General features: G+C 48.4%; 1 protein-coding gene across 4 annotated transcripts in view; it reads left to right on the forward strand.

The window, feature by feature from the left end:
• The first annotated feature begins 3434 nt into the window (after positions 1 to 3434).
• MYT1 (myelin transcription factor 1) overlaps positions 3435 to 25529 on the forward strand; it is a 77088-nt gene continuing 54993 nt past the window's right edge. For all 4 annotated transcript variants that reach the window (XM_060171675.1, XM_060171677.1, XM_060171678.1 and 1 more), the window contains exons 1-2: positions 3435 to 3771; positions 24415 to 24515. The gene's annotated coding sequence lies outside the window, so the exon portion shown is untranslated. The remainder of the gene's footprint in view (positions 3772 to 24414; positions 24516 to 25529) is intronic.

Genomic DNA, 25529 nt, shown 5'->3' on the forward strand with positions numbered 1-25529 from the left:
GTGTGTGTGTGTGTGTGTGTGTTTGTGTGTGTGCGTGCGTACGCCCATGCGTGTGAAGGAGGCTCTGGACGTGCCCGGTGCATTCAAGCATCTGCTGCAGCAAAGTGTGAGACAGGCAGGCAGAGTCAGCCCCGAGTGTGGGTGAAAGTGGCTCTCGGTTTTGTTTGCTCCATCTGCCAGAGCTGCCTGGGGCAGCACCTTCCCCCCACCCCCCGCCCTCAGCTGTTCCTATACAATATTAATGCTGACCATCTCGGTGCTGCACACAACGGCCCTAATTGTCGTCTGCAGCTTTAAGGCGGGCGCCCATCTGCAGGGGAAGCTTTCAGAAGGGAGAGAAGAAAACCCTCACCCCCAGCTGGTCGCCGCCAGGGAAGGTGGTGCCAATTACAGATGCAGAAAAGTTGCAGACCCACATTACTTGAAAGAGTTTTTTTTTTTTCCCCCTCCTTCTTATGAAGCAAATGAACTGACACTTGGAATGTCTGTACGCGGATTCGCACAAGTAATTACACTTTATTCGGAATGATCTTGCCAGCTAAGTGATCATTAAGCCCGCCCGTTGCCCCCTTGCTCCCCACCCCCAGCTCACACAAAGCACTTCCTTCGCAAACAGCCACCACCCCCAGTGTGGGTTTTGCAGAATTTCTCCTTTCTCTTCTGTGTTGAGTCTGAGGACTCTTTCACCAGACAGTAATGTTTCCCTGTGGATCATCCCAAACTTAAAAGCCACACACGACTTTACCCAAATTAAAGAAAAAGGAAAGAAGGAAGGAAGGGAGAGAGGGAGGGAGGAAGCTTTTCAAGGAACACTGCTCAGCTGTGCAACAGAGAAATATCATTATAAAACAAACAAGCAACCTGACAGTTTTCACTTGTTTGGGATGATCCACAGGGAAACATTTCTGTCTGGGGAAAGAGCAGGAAAGGGTTGGTGGGGACTGTACGCTCAGGCGGCAGCTGAGGGTACTGACTTGTGTTCAGAGAACAAAGGTGGGGGGGGCTCCGGGCAGGAGCGCTGTCCAGAGTGCTGACCACACTGCCGATGCTGCGGCGGCAGCCACCGCCGCCTTCCCCTTCCCCCAGGCTTGAAGGAAGCTGCTAAATTTTAGAGTCTTGCTGGCAAAGTCTCCTCTTGGCAGCTCCTCTTTGTTCTCTTGACAGGAGTGGCTCAGAGAGTTCTAGCCTTCACTCACTTCAACCTTTCTTCTGGGACTTAGCAGCTTTAACCTCCCAGGGGCAAGTCCAGGGCTTGGCTCCTGGCTCAGGGAATAGGCACTGATGTGAAGTTTTCAGGCACCTTCTGAAATCTCTACCCCACCCCCCTGAGGCAGGTGGGGGTCCCAAGGTTCATTCCCAACCATCATAGATTTCCACCCCAGGAAGCAAGTCCCAGCTTACTTGAAGGGGGGAGGGACATGGGAAAGGCTGGAAGACTTAAGTTTGTACAAATACAATTTATGCTCCTTAAAAGAAATAATGATGCCACATCAGATCTTTTGTTGTATGCATTGATTTCTTCCTGCTGCTGCTTGGTTTTGTTGTTGTTTCCTAAGTTTGTGGCAGTTTCATGCCTGAATTAAGTGGCTTTCGAGAGAGGTGGGGCATTGTTGGGGCAGAAGGCTGATTCAGCACCAGCCCTTCCCTTTGATTCCATCTTGGCCATGGAACAATGGTGTGTGGGGCTGCCCTGAGCCTGCAGCTTGCGATAAGGGTTTAATAGAATTTCTGAATGCCAAAGGTTTGGGATGCAAAATATCCCAGTATTCACAGCGTGTCCAGAGGAGATAGTGAATGGCTTTTCAGAACTGCTGTTGACTATGTCCTTTTATGCTCCTGCACATGAGTTATAGAAAAATGGAGAAATAGTAGTCATTGGAGGAGTTCTCATTTGGCTAATTCATATTTTATCCTCAGTTTGACCAGTGAAGGGTTGTGTTTTTTTTCCTCTTTCATCCTGCGCACACTTTGCATTTTATCTGTTGAGAACAACACACCTGCTATAATCACAAATGTGTATATATAAGAGTCAAATTCACTTGCTTCAAGGGAGAAGCTCCTTGGCTCACCTGGAAAGGGAAAGGCAGTATTGCTAATGATTAAAAAAAAAAAAGAATCATTGCTTATGAAAGTCCTAGCTGAACCTCAAAGCATGCTCTCCTGAAGGAAACTGAATGTCATAGGTGAAGGTTGCTGCTTCTGCACACAGCCTGGACCCTTTAGTACTACCTAGCTGGGAGTGCTGCTTTCCTATCTCACCAAGAAATAATGTTTTCTGTTGGCTGAAATCTCTGCAGTTTCTGATTCAGGGGCTTTCTAGCTTTCCTGCTAGCTCCCAGCCACCACTACTATGTGAGTCTGATATTCAGTCTCTTCCCAATTTTGCAGGATGGCTCTTAACATCCTGACTAGGATTGTGGACAGTTCTTGCTCTGCAAGAGAAGAGACTTTGGACAGTAAGCAGAATTGCCCTGGGTTCTGGGTCTTCTAGCAGAGAAAATGCCTACCCTGAATGGGGGTGGGGTGGGGAATCCCACACTGACAGATGAGAAGGCAGACAATTGGGTTGCTTGGAGAGTGGGTGGGCACTTCCATTGTGTGCTTATGGATTTTTTCCCCCTCTCAATTTTCATTGGATAGTGCCTTTCAGGCAGTTTTTAAAAAGACTCAGAAAGACAGCCAAGAACTTGAGCAGTGTGCTCTGTCTGCTCTGGCTGTCAGGGGTAAGCTTTGTGGCTTGGAGGGTGTAGACTGTTCATGCTTTAGGGAGTCTCCAAGCTCTCTCTGAGAGGTCTCTATCATTTCAAAACTTTGAAAGGACACATGTGACAAACATAAAGTCTCTTTTCCTGATCTAGTCTTTATGCATATGGCTTGATATTCAGGTCTTTGGCACAGGCACCTCATTTGAAGTTAAAAAAAAAACCACATAGATCCATTTAAGTTACTTGGATAGGCAGGGCACTTGAATATGTAGACGAGACAATATGTAGTCCTCCAGGTCCTTCTGAGCCATAAATTCTGCAGTCCGCTCTTTATGATGGTAGGTCATATTACTAACCACCAATAAATATTGTAAAGTACTTTTGCTGCAGCCGTGCTAACCCAGGGCATCTGTCATTCTGGTTGCTGCTATTAGGAATTATTGGACTGAACCACTGGCAGAGAAAGCAGAGGGGAGTGAGCACGGTGGCTGTGATGCTTTCTGCTCTTTTGTGTGTTTTGTACTGGGGCGGGGAGTCCAACTGTACTGGGTATCCACGGTGAGTGAGAGAGCGTGAACGCAGGTGTCTCTGGTGGGTGGAGACTGGCAGTAGGAGACAGGGATCCTGACAGCAGTGAGGGGGGTATCCCCCTCTCACTTCCTAAGTGAGCAGACCCATCTTTCTGATGCTATACTGTAAATTTATTTCACCTCGGAGAGTAAACAGATATATTGGAGCCCCAAGGGTTCATGGGTAGCGTATTTACAAAGGGAGCCTCTCAGCCAGCCCTGTGCCACTGCGGCTTAATGAGCGGTCATTAAGTAAATGAGACATCCCCTCTAGCTGGCTTCCGAGTCTGCACACTGAAGGGGAGAAGATATTTAATTGAAACCCCGCACTCAGACTTCCCCACATGTGACGCCGAGAGGGAGGCAGCTGCCTTCCTTCTTCTCCCCTCCTCCTCCCCCCACGCGTCCACCCTGCAGCCTCTCCCCCCCATGTAAATTTCATGATTGCTTTCCGTGATGTCATTTTGCAAGAGGACAGACAATAGCTGTGGGGAAAGGTAAGTCAATGTTATGTTCTTTTGCTGACAAAGGCAGATAGCCAACGCTTGGTTCCCCCCCACCCCCTTGGACCGGGAGGCTGGGAGAGGGCACAGGGCTGAGTTCATATCTAAGATGAAGGTTTTTTTTTTTTTTTTTTGGTAGGAAAAGCAGGTGGGGAGGGATGGGGGCTTTTTTTTTTCTTTTTAGGTTATTATTTCTGTTGAATTGAAGCTTTATTCTTCTGGGCATCTGCCCTGGTTTGTTTTTCCTCTTGCTCCCTGTCCTTCCTTGGCTTGCTCATGTGCTTGTTTCTCCGAGAGACTAGTGGACACATTGGTGTCTGGCAAACTCACCCCCCAGAAAAAAATAACAGTGGTGGGGGATGGGGATAGAGTGGGGAGATTTCACGTTGAGGTGAAAAACTTTATGTGCATCCCTGGAAGAGGAACACAGCCTTGGGAGCTAGTAGCTCTGTGTCTAGAAAAACAAACAAACAAACCAAAAGACAAAACAACATGCTGGGAGTGTGGAGCTGGGAGTCTTTCCTTGTGTGGGACCACCACACACCCCTCCCAGCCCCCAATCAGAGATGTGCCCTGAGCGTTTTTGTTCTCTGCCTCGTCTTTGGAAACTTAAGGAACAGCACCCAGTGTGCGTGTGTCTGTGGGATAGATGCTGGGAACTGAACCTCCAATTCTCTGGTCTTCTCTCCCTGGGTAGTTCAGCTATTGATGGTGAAAGCATTCTTGGATTCTCCTCTTTAGGGCTGAAAATCAGGCTTGGCCCAGAAGTTAAGGGGAGCTCCTGTGTCCGGTGTCACGCCTTTGCCTGCGGGAGTGTCTTCTTCGCTCTGTGTCTGTCCTACCCGTTGGATCCACTTTCTCCTTTGTGAATAAGAAAATAAACAAGCCCTTGGGGGCTTTTGTGTTATGCTGTGTGGGGGCCCCTGTTCCTGGGGTCCCACCTGCTCCTTCTGAGTTGCCGAGGACTTTCTTGCTCCCGGCCCACTTTGTTTTTGTGCACATCCTTGGTGTAAAGTTGGTCGTTTGATTTCTGAAACCAAACCTTGGAGGGCCAGCTGGGACAGGGAGTGGGCTATGGTTTGGGGGCCACCAGATTGTGTCATATAATGGTGGTAATGGCAGTGATGATCTTCATTTTCCTTTTGGAAATGGGAGGTGAAGAGTTTTTCTCTGGCTGTTTAAAAACAAAAACAAACAAGAAAAATAAACAGAGAAGACCATGGAGGGCTCTGAGGCTAGCATCCCAGTGAACAAAAGCCAGGCAGGGGTGTCAGGGGTTGAGCCCTCAGTTATGGTGTGAAGGGGTGCTTGGCTTTTCTGGGGAAGTGGCTGGCAGAGCCGGTCCTGCCCTCACCCTGGGCAGCAAAGGGGGTGTCTTCCCCCACTGCTGCCCTCACTCTCAGCCTGCCCAGATACGGGAGAGGCTCCACCAGCAGGACTTTGCTGCCATTGGTCCTTGGCTGTGATTATCATCTCCTTCCATATGGCCTGCTAATTAATGGTAAACAAAAGAGTTGGGGAGAGCCTGCCATTGGAGTTCTGAGGTGTCAGCCAGGCAGTCTCACTAGCAGGACAGGTGCCTGGCCTCTGCAGGCTCCTGTCACCCACTGTCACAGGGATAGCTGGAGGGGGGGCAGCTTATTGGCAGAGAGAAAGAGCATCTCGACCAGCCCTTCTGTCCTATGGGACTGGAGGTCCTATCAGGCCCCCTCCCCTTGGGTGTTTGGGTGTTTGAGAGTTAAGCAGAGGCCTTCCTGTTCTGGGATCCCCAGGGCCTCAGGGAGCTATTTTTATGCTGGTCCTTACGCTTTGCACCCCGTGCGCTTAACCCACTGTGCTACCGCCCGACTCCTTCAGGGAGCTATTTCTAAAATGTGAGCCATACTCATATGTCTGGACATAGTCTGGCATTTGAGTCCTGGGGTTTGAGCCCCAGGTCCTCCCACAAGAGCCCTGGAAGAGGTAGCTGTCACCAGCTACCCCATGCCTAAAGGGGGGGTCCAGGTTCTGGGTGGCCCTGAGAGTAGGCAGGGTTTCTAGGACTGCATAGTTGTTCTGTCCTGCATGGGGGTCATGCACAGTGGCCCTGAGGTCCCTCAGAGAAAGCTCAGAGAGAGGCCACAAGTGTGTACAGACCCCAGCCCTTGGGGGCACTGTACTGCCAGTCTGATGGGCAGAGGCTAGGCTGGGCCCTGGGACTCTGTACCCCTCTTTTCAGGTCTGATCATTTTCCTCTGGCCTGTAGTTCCTGGGTGTGCCCAGGAGGTCAGAGGTGACAGCAGGGTGTGAATGCAGCCCATCCTGGCTAAACCCCTCTCCCCTGGGGGCCAGGCCCAGGAGGCTGGTTGGCACAGTGTTGGGCCAGCTGACTCCCTGCCTGAGAGGAGCCCTCAGATTTTGCAGTGGCCCCCAGGGGGAAGGCTGGTGGGGGCAAGTGAGGAGCTGGACAGGCTGGGAGTAGACAGGGAGGAAGGGCAGCAGCTGGCTGGCTGCGGTGTCAGGTGCAGTCAGGCTGGAAGCTCCTAGGGCACTGGTGGTGAGGCTGCACTGTCCTGGCCCGGGAGACAGGGCTGGGCCCAGCTTAGCTGTTTTCCATCTAGTAGAAACTGGGCAGGAATAAGTGTTGCTGGAGGGCTGGGGGACTCTGCTTCATACCCCCCAGCTCCCAGGTTTTGCTCTTTCCTTGGGAGCTCGCTCATGAATAAACCAAGAGTTAGTTACTTACAGATGCCATCTGAACGGGAATTTTGTGGTGTGAGTTTCCAGGAAAAGGGGTCTTTGGTGGCTCAGATTAGTCAGTCTAAAGGAAAAGCACTTTCCCAGAATGGGTGAGAGCACCGGCCCTGTGCTGCACCCACCCTCACCCCTAACTCCCAGGGGACTTCTGTTCTGAGGACCCTAGGCTCAGGCCTTTCTGGGGGTTGGGGAGTTCTGCTGTCCAGCTCAGGATGTTTTGAGGCCTTTGGGGAATAGAGGGTCTCCATAGCTTCTGTCTTTCATGAATGGCTACATTTCACCAAATGTCAAAAAATCAAACTGCAAACAAAAAAAGAGAGAGGGACACATTCACAGAGCTTGGGATGCTTCTGGCTGAGACGTGAGTGTAGATGACCTGTGGTTGACGAGTGGACTCCCAGCTTGGCTGCACATGCTCTCCTCTGCAGCTGGGTGTCATGGAGTCCTCCTCTGCATCACTCATCTTATGGATGGGGAACAGGTTTTTTTTTTTCCTGTGCAAAGAGGAGCTTTCACCTGTCCACTTTGGAATTTATGCTTAAAAAAAGTCAAGCACTGTTCTTGTCACCGGAGAGAAAGTGGCTCAGGGGCCAGTGTTCACCTGTGCTCCCAGCCAGACTGGGAGTGCACCTGCTTGGTCAGGTGAACTGGCAGGGGGAGGTCGGGAAGCACTGTGGTAGGTGTAGGGTCTCTCAGTTCCACTGCCTAGTCCTGTGGTCCCACCTTCAGGCTTTTGCTCAGGCCCCTGGAGGGGGATGCTTTTCCTGGAAGTGTCCTGCCTCCTCAGTGTGTGTGTGTGTGTGTGTGTGTGTGTGTGTGCTCTACTTCCTGGCCCCGCCTGGCAGGAATCCTAGGACATGCATGTGGGTTCTAGAACTTGGGGGTGGGGTGGGGTGGAGGTGCCATCTGGCCTGAGCTTCAAATAGATCAGCCCACCTCACCCTCACGCCTGGCTTCACACCTTGATCGTATTGGACATGGGTCTGTAGGCCCTGGGCACAAACCATCTGGGTCCTCTTCTTTTTCTGCTTGCTGCCTAAAAGCTACAAAGGATTCAAGTGAGCAAGAGGGCTCTCAGGGCTCACCTCTAAGCCTCCCTACCAGGGAGGAAGGAGCACCCCAAGTTCTTTCTCTGCAGGAATAGGGATACCAGTGGCTGCTTTGGGGCTCCTGGCCCTCAAACTGATAGAAACAAACATGTTGGGTCACAGTGAGTCATAATCACAGCTTTGAGGTCACTAGGATTTGTCCTCCATTTTCTGAACATCATGGAGTTAATCTCTCTTAAGTGCTTCAGTGGATACACCTACAGGATTTTTTGAATTCTCAGATGTACTAAATTCCAGTACTGCCCAGGAAACTGAGGGTCTTCTGTGGGCAGCCCAAGTGAGACTATTGTTCCTGGACAAGCCACTGCTAGAACTGTGCTTTGGACATGCAGGCTGTCTTTGAGCCTCTGTGTTTCTTGGGGCAGTATTCCTCCTTCCCCCACCCACACCCCCAGTGCAGACTCTAACTGAACAATTGGTGGGCTCCTCTATTGTCAGCATGCACCTGGGGCTGTGTGATTTCTTGCACACACACACACGCACATGCACACGCACATACACACACATAATTTATTTCTTGAGCTAGAGTTAGAGAGAGAGACCAGTTGGAGGGTGGGTATACATTGTAATCTTATAACAAACTATTAATAACATATAAAATTATTTTTTAAAGAGAGAGAGAGAAAAAGAGAGAAAGAAAACACAAATCAGGGTAGCAGTCTGGCTTGTGCCGTGCCAGAAACTGAACTCAGGACCTTGTGCTTGTAAGTCCAGAGTTCTACCACTGTGTCACTTCTCTACTTTTCACAAATTTTTGTTGAGGTTGAAGTGGGGTCTTAGAATGGGGAGGGCCTACAGCAGGGATCAGACACAGGGAGCAGGCTTTAGGACAGGAGGTACAAACATCTGATTGTGATTGGGTAAAATGCCAGGGCATGGAGCTCCACCAAAGTTCTAGATGCATCTACCCTGTGGGTGGATGCTGCTACTCTGAGACAGGAGCCCTTCACCCCCCAGGTGAGAGGTGCCCCTGGAACTGAAATGTTCATTTCATGAGCCCTGGGCCCCCCAATCACCCAGACAGCCAAGGGGTCACCCTCAGGCCATAGCCTGACCTTCACCCCACCTCCCTGAGTGACCAGGAAGTGCCCTTGGTCTATCTAGCTCCTCCCTTATTCTCCACAGCCAAACCTGGTTCCCCAAGATTCCCAGTCCTTCTCCACCTCCTTTCAAGGCCTGCAGTTGAGTCTTTTTTGAACAATTATTTGTTGGGTGGGGAGAGAGTATAATTGTTATGCAAAGAGTCTTTCATGCCTAAGACTCCAAAGTCCCAGGTTCAGTCCCCCACATCACCACAAGCCCAAGCTGGACAGTGCTCTGGTGAAAAATAAAATAAAAATAAAAAATATTTATCAATGAGAGAAAGAGAGAGAGAGAGAGAGAGAGAGAGAGCCAGAAGCAGGTGTTGCCCCTGGGTTTAGACTGAGCATACAGGGCACCAGCAGGGAGGCTGGCAAGTTGTGGGTTTTGAGGTCAGAAGGAAAATTGCATAAGTGATGTTCACAGCCTGGGAGCCCTGTGCAGAATGTGCACTTGTCTCCCTCTCTGATGGGAAGCCACTGAGACCACTGGGAAAGTGTGCCGACAGACAGACATCTCTAAGTCATAAGTGTAGGGACCTGGCATCTTCAGCACAGCAGCCCACGAGAGGAGGAGGGAGCTAGGATGAGAATTGCACCCTACAAAGCTCTGGAAACTGCCCTGTGCTGGCCAGCAACAAATCACACCTTCACTGTCTAGGTTCAGACCTTGTTGCTGGGTGTGGGCTCCCTTTATATCTGGGGTCTGAGTGTCCGCGCTGGCCTTGCAGCCCACCCCACTGGCCTCTGGAGCTACTGATCTGGGTATGAATGTGAGTTAGAGTCCAGCTCCTCTCCTGACCATAGGGAACATTTCCTGAGAGCTCACCTGCCAGTGTGGGGGCTTGACATCCAGTACCTGGTGGGATCCCACCAATTCCTGCCTTATAATTAAAAAAAAAATTAGTATTTATTGGATAAAGACAGATAGAAATTGAGCAAGAATGCAGAGCGAGAGAGAAGGAGAGACACCTGCAACCCTGCTTCACCACTCATTAAGCTTCCCTTCTGCAGATACGCAGTGCCAGGTGCTGGCACCACCCAGTGGACTGCCTCCCCTGGTTCTCTGAGCCCTGGGGTTGGGGCCTCCTGGCTTTCCTCCCCCCAGAGAGGGAACTTTCTGTTCCCTGGAGTTAGGGGGTGGGGGCTGCTGTCAGAATGATCACCACCAGGGGTTTTAAAGCTCCAGGGTTGGCTATGCCTGGCTGGAGGGTACTCTCCTTTGTCCTGCCTGTCTTCTCATGTTGGGGTGCCTGGGACCCCCTTCTACCTGAACTGGCATAAGCACTGAGCCAAGAGCACAGGCTGCTGAGCTGTACTGTCTTCTCCATGAAGGGCCCGTTCTAATTGGGGCAAGACTGCTGGGGCAGAATCCCCAGCAGGCTCCTCCTGATCCTGAGGTGCCAAAGACCTACCAGGAGGGGCCCAGAAACTAGCCCTTTTGGTTTCCCCCCAATTACCATGCTTTCCTCTGTGCACCCCTTTTGCACCCCTAGATCGAACCAGGCAGAAGTGGTTGCACCTCCTCTGAGTGTGTCTCTGGTTGGGGCTCAGTGAGCAAGCACCACTTGAGGGTCACAGCCATGACACAAAGGGTGGGTGCTCAAGGTGACAGTGGACTCCTTCTAAGCCCTCCCTTGGTCTGTAGCCTGGCTTGGATGGTGTGGGGGAACTCACTCCAAGTTGTCTGCATAAAGTGATCACATCCACTTCAGGAGCTACCTCCTAGTCTCCTGCTCTTCCTGTCTTTCCTGCTGGTCTGGGGGGCTGGGAGAAGAGGAAGTCTGGAGGCCAGAAGGCTGTGAGGCTGCAAGGCTCTTGATAGCTGCCCCACCCATCTTGTCCGGGAGTGATGCCATCCCCTGGGGATGGGTGATTGCCTTGGGGCAGAAAGCTCCCCCATCAGAAGGAGTGGAGTCACTTGCTCTCTGCCTGGTGCTGGAGGCCTGGGCTGCTCTGGGGACACTTGGCCTGCCCTGGGTTTGGGGCACCCTCCCCCACCTCCCTCTGCTGGCAGGCTTTGCTGACAGGCCACCTGGAGACAGTCCTGTGATTTGGTTTGGAAAGTCATTATTACCACTGAGCAGTTTAGCTGTTGTTTTTACAGCATTTGGTAAGGTTAAAAAGAAATAATAATAATAATATAAGAAAGGCTCCTGCCACCGCCATTGCCTGCAACATGCTATTTGCATTTTTAAGGGAACACTTCTTTGAACAAGTTGGGGTGAAAGGTCACCATTTGCATATAAATGGAAAAGAAAGTGTGGATGCTGGAAGTTACATCTGTGTTATTTTCTCAGCAGTGAGCTGCTATTGGGGAGATTAGGGGACAAGACTTGCAGTTGGCTTTTATTGAATAGAGAAAGCCACAGCCTGGCTGAGGCACAAGGAGGTGCTCAGAGCTTTAGAATCATTGCCCCCTGCCACCCCTGTCTTCCACCCCCCCCACCCCTCGCTCCCTTCTCTCATTTTCACCTAAACTCAGCAAAAGCAGGTCTGTCTTTGCTCCTCTCAGCAAGTCTTCATTTCACTTCTCTGAATTCTAGAGTGTGTGTGTGGGGGAATATGCCCTTATTTTTCCCCTCACCTCTTTTTTTTGGTCACTTGTCTTGAGATCACCCCCACCCCCAACCAAACCTTCCTGTGATTGTGCAGATGTGGGGTGCAGAGGGGACTGTGGGCCTGTGAGGTAAGAAGTATGAACCCTTCACACCAACACTGTAGGCAGTGGCTCTGGAGGTGGCTTCAGCTCAGAACATTTGGGCCATTGTGAGCTTCAGGAAGTACTTGTGTTAGGGTCAGCTAAAAGGGACTGGGGCCTCAGCTGTGGGTGGTGGGACATGCAGCTATAAGGCTTGGAACCCCCCCTCCCCATTCTCTTCCCAGGTCCTCTGCTTCTCAGTCTCTCCTCATAGGCCCCCACTGGAACCACTGACTTAGCACTGAAATCATACCCTATCTCTGTTGTTTAAAAGACATAGAGAATTTTTTTCCCTCTAGGGTTACTGCAGGGGCACAGTGCCTACACTATGAATCCACTGCTCCTGGCGGTCATTTTTCCCATTTTTGTTGCCATTGTTGTTAGATAGGACAGGGAGGAATCGAGAGAGGAGGGGAGACAGAGAAGGGAAGAGAAGGATAGATACCTATAGATCTGCTTCTCTGTCCATGAAGCGACCCCCTGAAGGTGGGGAGCCGGGGGCTTGAACCATGATCCTTAAGCTGGTCCTTGCATTTCGTGCCATGTGCGCTTAACCCACTGCGCTACCACCTGGCCCCCCAAATAGACTTTTTAAAAGTGTAAAATAAGCAAAAGTCCTGTGCATATGTATTATTGCCAAGTGACTTCCCTTGCCCAGTTTCTTTCTACTCTATATACTTATGAAGAGGTAGAGAAAGAGGAGAGAGATCTCAGCATACCTAACTGCTCATGGAGTTGGCTTTGGTTCTAACTGCTGAACTCTCTCTGTCTCAGACTCTCATTAAAAAAAAAAATAAAAAAAAATATATATAATAGAGACAGAACTCAAGAGGGGCAGGGAAGATAGAGAGGGATATATATATATATATATATGGAGAGAGAGAGAGAGAGGGAGAGAGAGAGAGAGAAAGAGAGAGCCTTGTAGCACTGCTTCATCACTCATGAAGCTTCCTGCTGTAGCTGGGAACTGGGGACTTGAGCCTGGGTCCTCGAACATTGTAACGTATGTTATAATATGTTACAATATGTCAACCACAGACCCTCATTTAAAAATATTTTATTTATTTATTAATGAGAGGGAGAGGAGGGGAGAGAAAGAACCAGATATCACTCTGGTACACATGCTGCCAGGGATCAAACTCAGGGCCTCATGCTTGGGAATCCAGCACCTTATCCACTGTGCCACCTCCTGGACCACAGACCCTCTTTTCTTTTTTAAAACTAGTGTTCTGTTCAGCTCTAGCTTCTGGTGGTGCTGAGGCTCCAGGCTGAGATTTTGGAGCCTCAGGCATGAAAGTCTTGCAGAACAATTATGGTGTCTCCCCAGCCCTATTGCTTGGGCTCAGTGCCTACACTGAGAATCCACTACTCCTGGAGACTATTTCCCCCATTTTGTTGCTCTTATTGTTACCCTTGTTGTCATTATTATTGTTGTCATTGCTGTTGTTGTTGGATAGGACAGAGAGAAATCGAGAGAGGAGGGGAGACAGGGGGAGAGAAAGATAGACACAAGCAGTGAAGCAGGTCTGCAAGTGTCTATCTTTCTCTTCCCCTCTCTGTCTTTCCCTCCTCTCTCCGTCCTATCCAACGATGACATCAATAACAACAATAATAACAACTACAACAATAAAAGACATCAAGGGCAACAAAAGGGAATAAATAAATTTTTAAAAATATTTTTTTATTTATTCCCTTTTGTTGCCCTAGTTGCTTTATTGTTGTAGTAATTGATGTCATTGGATAGAACAGAGAGAAATGGAGAGAGGAGGGGAAGACAGAGAGGAGGAGAGAAAGATAGACACCTGCAGACCTGCTTCACTGCCTGTGAAGCGACTCCCCTGCAGGTGGGGAGCCGGGGGCTTGAACTGGGATCCTTCCTCCCAGTCCTTGTGCTTTGTTGTCACCTGCGCTTAACCCGCTGTGCTACCACAGAACTCCTGGAATAAATAAATATTTTTAAAAAATTAAAAAAATATATTTAATTATTTATTGGGTCGAAACAGAGAAATTGAGAGAGGAGGGGAAGATAGGAAGTAAGAGGGAGAGAGATACCTGCAGACCTGCTTCACCATTCATGAAATTCCCCCTTCAGGTTGGGACCAGAGGCTTGAACCTGGGTCCTGTGCACTATAACATGTGCACTAAAACAGCTGCATCTTCACTTGGCCTCATGATACACATTTTTTAAAAAGAATTTATTTATTTATGAGAAAGATAGGAGGTGAGAGAGAGAGAACCAGCCATTACTCTGGTACATGTGCTGCCGAGGATTGAACTTGGGACCTCCTACTTGAGAATCCAGTGCTTTTTCCACTGTGTCATTTCCCGGACCACCATGATACACATTTTTAAAGATTAATTTATTTTGAGAGAGAACCAGAATGAACCACATATATAGTGTTAGGGACTGAATCTGTGGCCTCAGACATTTCTGTGATCACTTGTTAATTTTTATGAGGTAGACTAGGGAAGAGGCCCGAGCATTGGTCTCTCTGTGTGTATGTGTTCCCAGGATGGAATCTGAGGCCTCACACTTGCAAGTCCTGCACTCTGCCATTTATCCATACCAGTTCAATTGAAAGGGGGGATTTTTCAGTGTGATGTGCTAATTATTTAGATGTACAGATGGTCCCTGCTGGCTGGTGGGAGCCCACACAAGCTGGCTTTTTGTCCTTTCACTCCTTGAACTCTGTCTCTTATGGATCCCCTGCCTGACCTGGAGGCCACCTTTTGGGGCTCAAGTCCCTCACGGTGAGGTGTTGAGCCTCTTGGACATGTGTGTGTGTGTGTGTGTCTGTGTGTATGCGTGCCTGCGTGAGTAGTGCGTGCATGTGTGCATGCCACTGTCATACAAACAGCCTGTGTCTGCATTTACTTCTTCACTTATTTGTAGATCTATTTATTTGCTGTAGACCTAGACACACACACACACACACATACACACACTGTGAAGTAGAGGATCATTCTTAAATGCACAATGCCAGGGATGGAACTTGGAATCTCATGCCTAAGAATCCAGTGCCACCTCCTAAGCTGTTGTTGTGGTGGTCTGGTGTCGGGCTGCACCACGGAGAAGAGAGCGGACGTCCAGAGCAAAGGGGTACACAAATCTTTATTATAGGATGGGGGGGAGGTTTGGTTCAGACCACGTGAAGCCAGCCGGCAATGGCCGACCACGGGGGGAGAGCAGGGAGCGAGACCTCAGAGAGGGAGAGCTGAGAGCCCAGAGAGAGGGGGGGGTGAGGGGGCTTTTTATTGGGCGACAACCAGGAATGACGTGTAGGGCCAGGATTGGTTGAAGGGGGCAATGCTAGGGTTTCGCGCGGCGTAGTGAAACCTGGGGGCGGAGACTGCATCAGAATAATTCCTCAGCAACATCTCCTCCTATCCCTTTATATCTAAATGGACACAGTAAAGAAAAATGGAATGGAGCAGGCTTAAATGTTTTAGAGGAATGCCATGCTCAGGTGGGAAGATGTAGGACTTTCTGTGCAGGAGGGAAGGCTTAAATGGCTGCAAACCTTGTGAGATTTATGCGTCCTCCTGTGCTCAACCCCTCTTTAGAGAGAGAGACTTACCTGGAGAGACTCATCTCATAGGTTTAAGCGCAGCCTGCTCAACCATCTCTTCACAATATCTCTACATCTTTTCTATCTTTCTATCTAGTAATTGCATAAGATGTACAAAGTCTGTAAAAGCCTATCATGGGGCAGAAACCTTTTGGGCATAAGCCTAAATGATATAACAAAATAGGAAGGGACAAGTAGGGGAGTAGTAAAAGCCAGTGTGGTGTGAAGGGAAGGATTGGTGTGTAAAGGAACATTCCCTGCTTGGGTGGGGAAAGGCTAGCTCAGTCAGTAGAGCATGAGACTCTTAATCTCAGGGTCGTGGGTTCGTGCCCCACGTTGGGCGCCAGATGTTGTTGTGGTGGTCTGGTGTCGGGCTGCACCACGGAGAAGAGAGCGGACGTCCAGAGCAAAGGGGTACACAAATCTTTATTATAGGATGGGGGGGTTTGGTTCAGACCACGTGGAGCCAGCCGACCACAGGGGGAGAGCAGGGAGCGAGACCTCAGAGAGGGAGAGCTGAGAGCCCAGAGAGAGGGGGGGGGTGAGGGGGCTTTTTATTGGGCGACAACCAGGAGTGACGTGTAGGGCCAGGATTGGTTGAAGGGGGCAATGCTAGGGTTTCGCACGGCGTAGTGAAACCTGGGGGCGGAGACTGCATCAGAATAACTCCTCAGCAACACTAAGCCACTTCTTATTTATTTATTGTATTGGTTTACAAGATTCTAAAATGTCATGGTTATAGTTTCATGTGTGTGTGTGTCTTCAACTCATTGCATCCCCTCAAATTTCCTGTGCCCCTTCACCTTTCCCCTCACTCTCCAGCCCCATAGTTATCACAGAGACTGACAGTTTTATTTATTTATTAGGTTTTTTTTTTAAAACTTATTTTCCCTTTTGTTGCCCTTGTTTTTTATTGTTGTAGTTATTATTGTTGTTGTTATTGATGTTATTGTTGGATAGGACAAAGAGAAATGGAGAGAGGAGGGGAAGACAGAGGGGGGAGAGAAAGATAGATAACTGCATACCTGTTCACTGCCTGTGAAGTGACTCTCCTGCAGGTGGGGAGCCGGGGCTCGAACTGGGATCCTTATGCGGTCCTTGCGCTTGGCACCATGTTTGCTTAACCCGTTGTGCTACCGCTGACTCCCATTTGTTTATTTATTTATTTATTCGCAGTTTAGTTTGCATTGGTCATCCATTTTTCCACATGCAAGTGAAACCATATTTTGCTTCTTTTTTAAAAAAAATTTATTTATTTCCTTTTGTTGCCCTTGTTTTATTGTTGTAGTTATTGTTGTCTGTCTTCATTGTTGGATAGGACAGAGAGGAATGGAGAGAGGAGGGGAAGACTGAGATGGGGGGAGAAAGACACCTGCAGACCTGCTTCACCGCTTGTGAAGCGACTCCCCTGGTGGGGAGCTGGGCTCGAACCGGGATCCTTATGCCAGTCTATACGCTTTGTACCACATGTGCTTAACCCGCTGCACTACTGCCGACTCCCCATATTTTGCTTCTTTACTTATTTCACTGAGTAGATCTTCTCTTTCAGAGATATAAAGGAAGAAAGGCAGAGAGAGAGAGAGAGAGAGAGAGAGAGAGACCACAGCACTGAAGTTTCCTTCAATGTAGTGGGGGCCAGGGTCAAACTTGGGTCGAGCACATGGCAAAGCAGCACACTGTCCAACTGAACTATTTTGCTGGTCCTCTATTTTTAAAAAATGTTTTATTTATTTTTATTTTTGGGAGAGATGCAGAGGGGGTGAGAGAGAGAGAGACAGAGAGAAACACCAGAGCACTGCTCAGCTCTGGCTTATTGGTGGTGTGGGGGATTGAACCTAGGACTTTGGAGCCTCAGGCATGAGAGTCTGTTTGCATAACCATTATGCTATCTCCCCTGCCCTGTTTATTATTTTTTAAAAAGAGATTTTATTTATTTACTAATGAGAAAGGAGAAGAGAGAGAAAGAACCAGACATCATTCTGGTCCATGTGCTGCCAAGGATTGAACTCAGGACCTCATGCTTCAAAGTCCAATGCTTTATCCACTGCAACACCTCTCAGACCACCCTATCCTCTTTCTATGTTGAAAACCAAATGTTCACACTGAATCCTCTGACTTCTGCCTTCCAGCATCCCCTATCCCACCCTCCAGGCCTGACTCCAGGTTGCTTCCTTTCCAGAATTGTTTCAGCTGTGAGAATCATGATCTCCTGGTGACTGTATGTCATCCCATCCCCTCACCTAGTGAACCTCAGTGCTCACACTGTGGGGGAAGCAGATACCCCTGCCCAGGGGATGACACTACAGTGACCCACTGGTCTGGCTTGCTGGGGTCTGTCGGCTCCCAGGTGTGGCTTCCTCTTGAACGTGGAGCTGGGCTCTGGGCCAGATGGCTGGTTCTGTGTGTGTGTTAAGTATGTTTTTGCATTTTAATTATTCTACATTAAAATATTTAAAAAATTAAAAAATATATTTATTTTCCCTTTTGTCGCCTTTATTGTTTTTTATTGTTATTATAGTAATTATTGTTGTTGTTATTGATGTCGTTGTTACGTAGGAGAGAGAGAAATCGAGAGAGGAGGGGAAGACAGAGAGGGGGAGAGAAAGATAGACATCTGCAGACCTGCTTCACTGCCTGTGAAGCGACTCCCCTGCAGGTGGGGATCCTTACGCTGGTACTTGTGCTTTGCACCATGTGCACTTAGCCCGCTGTGCTACTGCCCGACTCTACATGAAAATATTTTATTTTCACTTTTTTAAATATTTATTTTCCCTTTTGTTGCCCCCTTTTTGTTGTTGTTGTAGTTATTATTATTGTTGTTATTGATATTGTCATCGTTATATGGGACAGAGAGAAATGGAGAGAGATGGTGAAGACAGAGAGGGGGAGAGAAAGATAGACACCTGTAGACCTGCTTCATCACTTGTGAAGCAACTCCCTTGCAGGTGGGGAGCTGGAGGTTTGAACCGGGATCCTTATGCCCGTCTTTGTGCTTTGCGCCGTGTGTGCTTAATGTGTGCTTCACTACTGCCAGACTCCCATTTTGTTTTTACTTTAAAAAATATTTTATTTATTTATTAGATAGAAACAGAGAGATTAAGTACAGGCAGAGCTAGAGAGGGAAAGAAACAGAGAGACATCTGCAGCCTTGTTTCAACACTTATGAAGCTTTCCTCCTGCAGGTGGGGACCAGGGACTTGACCCTGTGTCCTTGCACACTGTATTGTGTGCACTTAGCCAGGTGCACTACCACCTGGCTCCCTTTTTTTTTTTTTTTTTCTTTTTTTGTGTCTTCAGGGTTATCGTGGGGCTTGGTGTCTGCACTATGAATCCCCTGCTCCTGGAGGCTATTTTTTCCCTTTTGTTGCCCTTGTTGTTTATCATTGTTATTATTGTTATTGTTGTTATTGCTGTCATTGTTGTTAGATAGGACAGATAGAAATCAAGAGAGGAGGGGAAGACAGAGAGGGAGAGAGAAAGACACCTGCAGACCTGCTTCACTGCTTGTAAAGTGAACCCCCCTGCAGGTGGAGAACTGGGTGCTTGAACCAGGATCCTTGAGCCAGTCCTTGTGCTTCATGCCATGTGCACTTAACCCACTGCACTACTGCCCTGCTCCCCCTTTTTTTTTTACTTTTTTAATGAGAGAGGTATAGAAAGATACAGAGAGGGGTGGGGGGGCAGCTTATGATGTTCTGGACATTGAACTTGAAGCTCCCCCCTACAAGGGGCTTGAATCTGGGTCCTTGTAGGGTTGGTGTGGCCTCTAGTCTGCATTTTCAGTTTCTTCTTTTCTTTCTCCTTTTATTTTTTAAAATATTTATTTCCTTTTTGTTGCCTTTGTTTTTTTTTGTTGTTGTAGTTATTGTTGTTGATGTCATTGTTGTTGGATAGAACAGAAGGAAATGGAGAAAGGAGGGGAAGACAGAGAGGGGGAGAGAAAGATAGACACCTGCAGACCTGCTTCACCACTTGTGAAGCGACTCCCCTGCAGGTGGGGAGCTGGGGGCTCAAACCGGGATCCTTACTCTGGTCCTTGCGCTTTGTGCCATATGTGCTTAACCCTCTGTGCTACTGCCTGACTCTCCAGTCCTTCTTTCTTTCATTTTTTTTAAATTTAAAGATATTTATCTACTCCCTTTTGTTGCCCTTGTTTTGTTGTTATAGTTATTATTTTTGTTGTTATTGATGTCGTTGTTGTTGGATAGGACAAAGAGGAGTAGAGAGAGGAGGGGAAGACAGATAAGGGGAGAGAAAGATAGACACCTGCAGACCTGCTTCACCGCCTGTGAAGCGACTCCCCTGCAGGTGGGGAGCCGGGGGCTCGAACTGGGATCCTTATGCCAGTCTTTGTGCTTTGCCGCCACGTGCGCTTAACCCACCGCGCTACCACCTGACTCCCTTCTTTTTATATATTTTCAAGATTTTATTTACTAATTAATGAGAAAGATAGAAGGAGAGAGAGAAAGAACCAGACATCACGCTGGTGATGCCAGGGACTGAACTTTGGACCTCAAGCTTATGTGTCCAATGCTTTACTCACTATACTATCTCTGACCCTCCTCCTGATCCTCCTATTCCTTCTTCTCCTCCTCCTCCTTCTTCCTTCTCCTTTTCTTTTTTTAAATATTTATTTATTTATTCCCTTTTGTTGCCTTTGTTTTATTGTTGTAGTTATTGTTGTTGTTGTTGGATAGGACAGAGAGAAATGGAGAGTGGAGGGGAAAACAGAAAGGGAGAAAGACAGACACCTGCAGACCTGCTTCATCACCTGAGAAGCGACTCCCCTGCAGGGGGAGCCGGGGCTCCAATCGGGATCCTTACACTGGTCCTTGCGCTTGGCGCCACGTGCGCTTAACCCACTGCACTAAGGCCTGACTCCTTCTCCTTTTCTTAAGAGTTTTCTCCTCCTCCTCCTCTTCTTCTAAATGCTATTTGTTAGAGATATAGATGTAGATGCAGATGCAGATGCAGATGCAGATGTAGATATAGATGTATACCAGAGCCCTGCTCAACTTTGGTTGATGGTGGTGCTGGGGATTGTACCTGGAACCTCAGAGCCGAGGCATGAGTGTCTTTTGCAGAACCATCTTGTTGTCTCCCCAGCCCTCTGCAGTTTTCTTCTAACCCCCTTCTTGCTGCCACCCTGAACTCTGTCTTAAGTCTGAGTAGCAATAAGGGAGGTTTGTATAAGGACTGGGATGAAAGAAAATAGTTCCTTTCTATTGATTGATTGATTGATTTGTTTTTACTAGAGCAATGCTCACCTCTGGCTTATGGTGGTGTGGGGATTGAACCTGGGGCCCTGCTCACACTAGCATCCACGATGGGTCAGCTCAAGGTCGGGGGGGGAGGGAGGGAGGGAGAAAGACTAAGTAGTAAGCCTTTTCATTCTGTCTAGGGGGTGCTGGAAACTGGAGTTCCTTGGCCCATCCCACATCACTGACACTGATCTACCTTCCTGCTGCTCCTGGATCCAACCTGCCCAGGAAGAAGACTGGCAGGGTGATCAGGAGGGGCCAGAGCCCACACCTGGAGAGCCAAAGGCAGCCCACTCCCTGCTGCAAGATGCATGTCTCCAGAGGTGGCCTGTGATCAGCCACATAGCCCAAAGCCACGGGCTCACACACAGTGGCAGGAGGCAGTGCACAGTTCCTGTTGGGGACAAAAAAAAAACTTATTTATTTTTGCCATGTTGGAGCCTTGTCCGTGGGTGATCTCACCACTTCTGTATAATTTTTTTTTCTTACCAGGGAAAGAGAGAGGAGGAGAGGAGAGGAGAGGAGAAGAGATATCACAGCTTCAGAGCTTTTCCTGGTGCTGTAGTATCTCCCATGTGGTATCAGGGTTCCAACCTGGGTACTCTATCCAGTGTGCTAGCTATCTCTGGATCCCCCAATTAATATTTTGGTATGTGAGCATCCTCTTAATGGTCAATCTAAAGAACACCCAAAGCTCTCTTTCCACTAGACAGCCCCACAGTGTGGAGCAATCTTTACTCCAAGCTCCACTTTTAAGTTACAAGATTGTAAGAATGTGGGGCATAGTTCCACACCACACACACTACCAACGTTCTATACCTCCATTCTCTCAACGATAACTGCTATAGTTCTCACAAAGTCTTGGAAAGAGATGGTTATTTCTATTTTTTCCTCAAGTTCATGTGTATCAGTTCTCTAGATTCCACTTATGAGTAAAACCATCTGACAGTTGTCTTTCATCTCTTTATTGATTTCACTAAGCGTAATCACCCCCAATTCCATCCATTTTGTCCCAAAGGACACAATATCATCTTTTTTGCTTGCAGAGTAGTGTTCCATGCAGTAAATACCCTGTAACTTCTATTTATTTATTTATTTATTTATTTATTTATTTATTTATTTATTTAAGAAAGGAGACATTAACAAAACCGTAGGATAGGAGGGGTACAACTCCATACAATTCCCACAACCCAGTCTCCACATCCTATCCCCTGATAGCTTTCCCATTCTCTATCCCTCTGGGATTATGGACCCAGGGTCGTTGTGGGTTGCAGAAGGTGGAAGGTCTGGCTTCTGTAATTGCTTCCCCGATCAACATGGGCTTTGACTGGTCGATCCATACTCCTAGCCTGCCTCTCTCTTTCCCTGGTAGGTTGGGGCTCTGGAGAAGCAGAGCTCCAGGACACATTGGTGGGGTCGTCAGTCCAGGGAAGTCTGGTCGGCATCATGCTGGCATCTGGAACCTGGTGGCTGAAAAGAGAGTTAACATACAAAGCCAAACAAATTGTTGAACAATCATGGACCTAAAGGCTGGAATAGTACAGATGAAGTGTTGGGGGGGGGTGCTCACTGCAGACTCTTGTGTACTTCTGCTTTCAGGTATATATTTTTCCCTGGTTTATGGACACATGCGAACATATGCTCTATCTCAGGGGACATGGTCTATATTTAGGTTTGGGGACTTTATTGGGGAGTGGACCACCTAAAATGGAATTAGAGAATACTATGAAAGAAAAGGTCTCAGTCGAGTGATGAAGTTGAAGGGTTATCATTCTACACCTGAAGTCTCTGGACACAGTCTGAAGTGAAGCATGCTGGGATGGCACTCGTTGCGTAGAATCGGTTGCGATCGGCGGATGCAATATTATTTGGTATGGATTGAGAGAAGCTTACAGGAAAGTGGGCCCCACCCTAATGTTCCAGGACTGGGGGAAATATAGGCTCTATAGTGGAAATGTGAGGTTCCTGCTGTCTTAGGGTTCAAGAAGACAATGGATAGTTATTGTTATCATCACATTATTTGGTAATTGGGTTAACTTTGAAAAGTCCCTTTGTTAGGGTTTGCTGTATAATACCCAGCATCTTGTATATAGCTGTGCCACTGGTTGCTTCTGTTCTATGTGGTCTAGGCTTTTGAAAGAGTCAACATATCAAAGACTCAGCCTATGTATTAAAAAGACTCAGTCTGTGTTTTAAAAAGTTTGAGACATATGATCAATTTTCCCCTCTCATATTAATTAAATAGTGGTTTATATGACTACACTTTAACAGGAGTGTACATAAACACCATTCCCACCACCAAAAGACTATGTCCCATCCCCCCCCCCCCCCCCCCCGCCCCGGGAAGCCGAATGTCCATCCTCCCTCTCACCGCAGGGTTTTTACTTTGGTGCTCTAACCCTGTAACTTCTTTAGCCAGTCATCTGATGATGGGCATGTAGGTTGCTTCCATTCTTTGGTTTTTGTGAATAATGTAGCTGTGAACATAGGGTGCATATGTTTCTTTGAGTTAGTGCTTTCATGAAGGAAACATCTAAAAAATGAAAATATATTCATTTTATTTTTATTTAAACGATTTATTTATTTATTTATTTGAGAGAGAGAACCTGAGGACTGAGGATCACTCTGCTTATGATGCTGGGAATTGAACTTGGGACTTTAAGCTCCAGAGTCCAGTGCTTTTTCCACTATACCACCTCCCAGAGTATTTATTATGGAGAAAATCCTTTAATAAGATATGTGGCCTGTGATGTCCTTTCCATTCTGTGAGCTGTCTTTTCACACCAGTGATGGCACTGTCTGAAGTACAAGAGTTTTAAACTTTGATGGAGTCTGGTTTATCTGTTTTTGTCTTTTATGACTTGTGATCAAGTTGGGAAGATTCTCTCCTGTGTATTCTGAGGCTTAGTGCCTACATTCAGACCTGTAACCTGTGTTGAGTTCATTTTTGTGCAGGGAGGTGGGAAGTGTTTGGCTCATTTGTGATCCTGGGCTCACTGAACACATTTTAGAACTGTTTTTGTCAAAATGTGCAAACAAAGTGAAACATCTGGAGAGGTCAGAAGTGATTGGATGCTCTACCAGCTGAGCTATTTCCCCAGCTCCCTGTGAGTGCAGGGTCCTGGGGCATCTCCCCAGGGCCATGCCCACACTCCCAGCATGGATTTGAAAGCATGAACATGGGTGCTGAGGCCCTGGTTGTGAGGGGCTGAATATTTGGGGGTCCTAGAAGGGTCCTGAAGCTCACAGCCCTTTAGGGGAAGCCAGGCCTGAGACCTGGGCGGGGGCAGTAGGTACACAGAGTACATCTATCTCTCACTGCCCTCAGAGGACTGGTTTGCTCCCCCTGGGCGTAGCTCCTGGAGGCCTTTGATGGATGGAAGCTACAGCTCCCAGGAAGACTATGACTGATGCCCCAGGGCTGTGGGAATCAAGTAGGGAGGTTGGGGGTGGAGGGGTATTCAGGAATGGAGGAATCCTAGAATCCTCCTTGGGGACTCAGAGCCAGGAGGGGAGAACAAGGATGGGTGTGACCTCCATGTTGGAATCCAAAGGCCCTGCCAGGAAGAAGAGAGCCTGGGTGTGCAGGAATATTCATTTCCTGTTTTTATTGTTGGTTACTTAATGACCTTCCTTTGAAGCTGGCAGGGTAGGAAGCCGGTTGCCATGGCAACAGGGCGCAGCGCAGGGAATAGGTACACAATGCGTGTCTTTGTCATGTCCAGCTGATGCCTTCAGCCTAGGCTCCGACGTGTGAATATATGTGTAGGATTAAATATTAAAGGAGGGGGTGCCCCTCCTTCCACAGGCAGGCACACAGGGACAGGGAGGGCTCCAGGAGGTGGGGGGACAAAGTGTCAGTGAAACCGCTGGAGACAGAAGGGTGACCCTCACCTGCCCACACCCACCACCCCTCTGGTCAAAGTGGGAGGTCATGAAGGTGCAAAGCCACATATGCCCCCCTGGGGGGGAGTAGGGGTGTGGCACCAAGCAGTGTCCAGTGCCCAGACCACTGTGTGAGGGACCCAGCCAGACGCTTCCCTCCCACAGCCCCTTGTCCCCTTGTCCCTGGAACCCCCTGGGGGGCACTGCCTCTTTCTCTTCCTCTGGATTCTGGGAATGGGGTGTCCACAGCATCCCCCCTTCCTCCTGTTCATCAGCCTCCCCTCTTCTGACCTTCAGAAAATGAATTCCGGGGTGAGCTGCTGAGCCAGAGGTGGACACACGGCGATAAGGGCAGCACCTGCCGGACTTCAAGACTCCTCCTAAGCAGACGCAGCAAGGTGAGATGCCCAGGCATAGCCTTCCCCTTGACCTGCCCTGGGCCCACCCACAGGTGACACTCCCAAGTCCAGATTGTCACAGGCACTGGCGAGCACGCCAAGCCTTGGGGGGGGTGGCGGTTCCCAGGGCAGTTGACCCTCTAGGTCGTGTGCAGTAACCAGGACTTTCTGTCACTACTCAGGCACAGTGGTGGTCTTCACTGGGCACCCAAACCAAAACATGGAGTTCAGACGGGGAGGGGACAGAGCAGCACCCCGCCTGAGGGTGCTTGCATGCAGCTCTCTAAGGCCAGTGCTCTTCTTTCTTTTCTTCTTTCTTTTCTTTTCTTTTCTTTTCATTTCTTTTTTTTCTTTTCTCTCTCTCTTAAATATTTTTTTATTTTATTTTGAGAGATACAGAGAGAAGATACAGAAGGAAAAGCCAGGGTGCTGCTCAGCTCTGGCTGATGGTGGTGCTGGGGACTGAACCTGGGACCTAAGAGCCTCAGGCAGGAAAATCTTTTGCAGAATCATTATGTTGTCTCTTCAGCCCTCTTTCTTTTTCCTCCTCCCCCATTTTTCATTCATTCATTCTTCCTTCCTTCCTTCCTTTCTTTCTTTCTTTCTTTCTTCCTTTGTAATTTTGTTCTTAGAGTTTCACTTCCACTGCTCCTGGTGAACTTTTTTTCAGATAGAGGGAAAGAGACAGAGACAGGACAGACACCACATCATGGCTCCACTTCTTGTGAAGCCCCCACCTGTGCATGGTGTTGCCAGGTGCTGATCGGGGCCTTGAACATGGGTCTTCACATATGGTAAAGCATGTGCTCTACCAGGTGAGCTATCACCCCCACACCCCACTTTTCTTTTGTGGCTAGTGACTAGAAAGTAATGTGTTAAGCAGCTGATACTTTTGTCCCTGCGACTGAACCATCCTGAGGGCCAAGGCAGAAAGAACATCCCTCATGCTGGTCCTGCCTTTCAGAGTTTGGCATTTTGTTCTCCTCAGACCTTCACACAGATTTCAGCATCTAA

Source organism: Erinaceus europaeus, chromosome 14 (assembly GCF_950295315.1).
Source record: "Erinaceus europaeus chromosome 14, mEriEur2.1, whole genome shotgun sequence".
Taxonomy (NCBI): Eukaryota; Metazoa; Chordata; class Mammalia; order Eulipotyphla; family Erinaceidae; genus Erinaceus; species Erinaceus europaeus.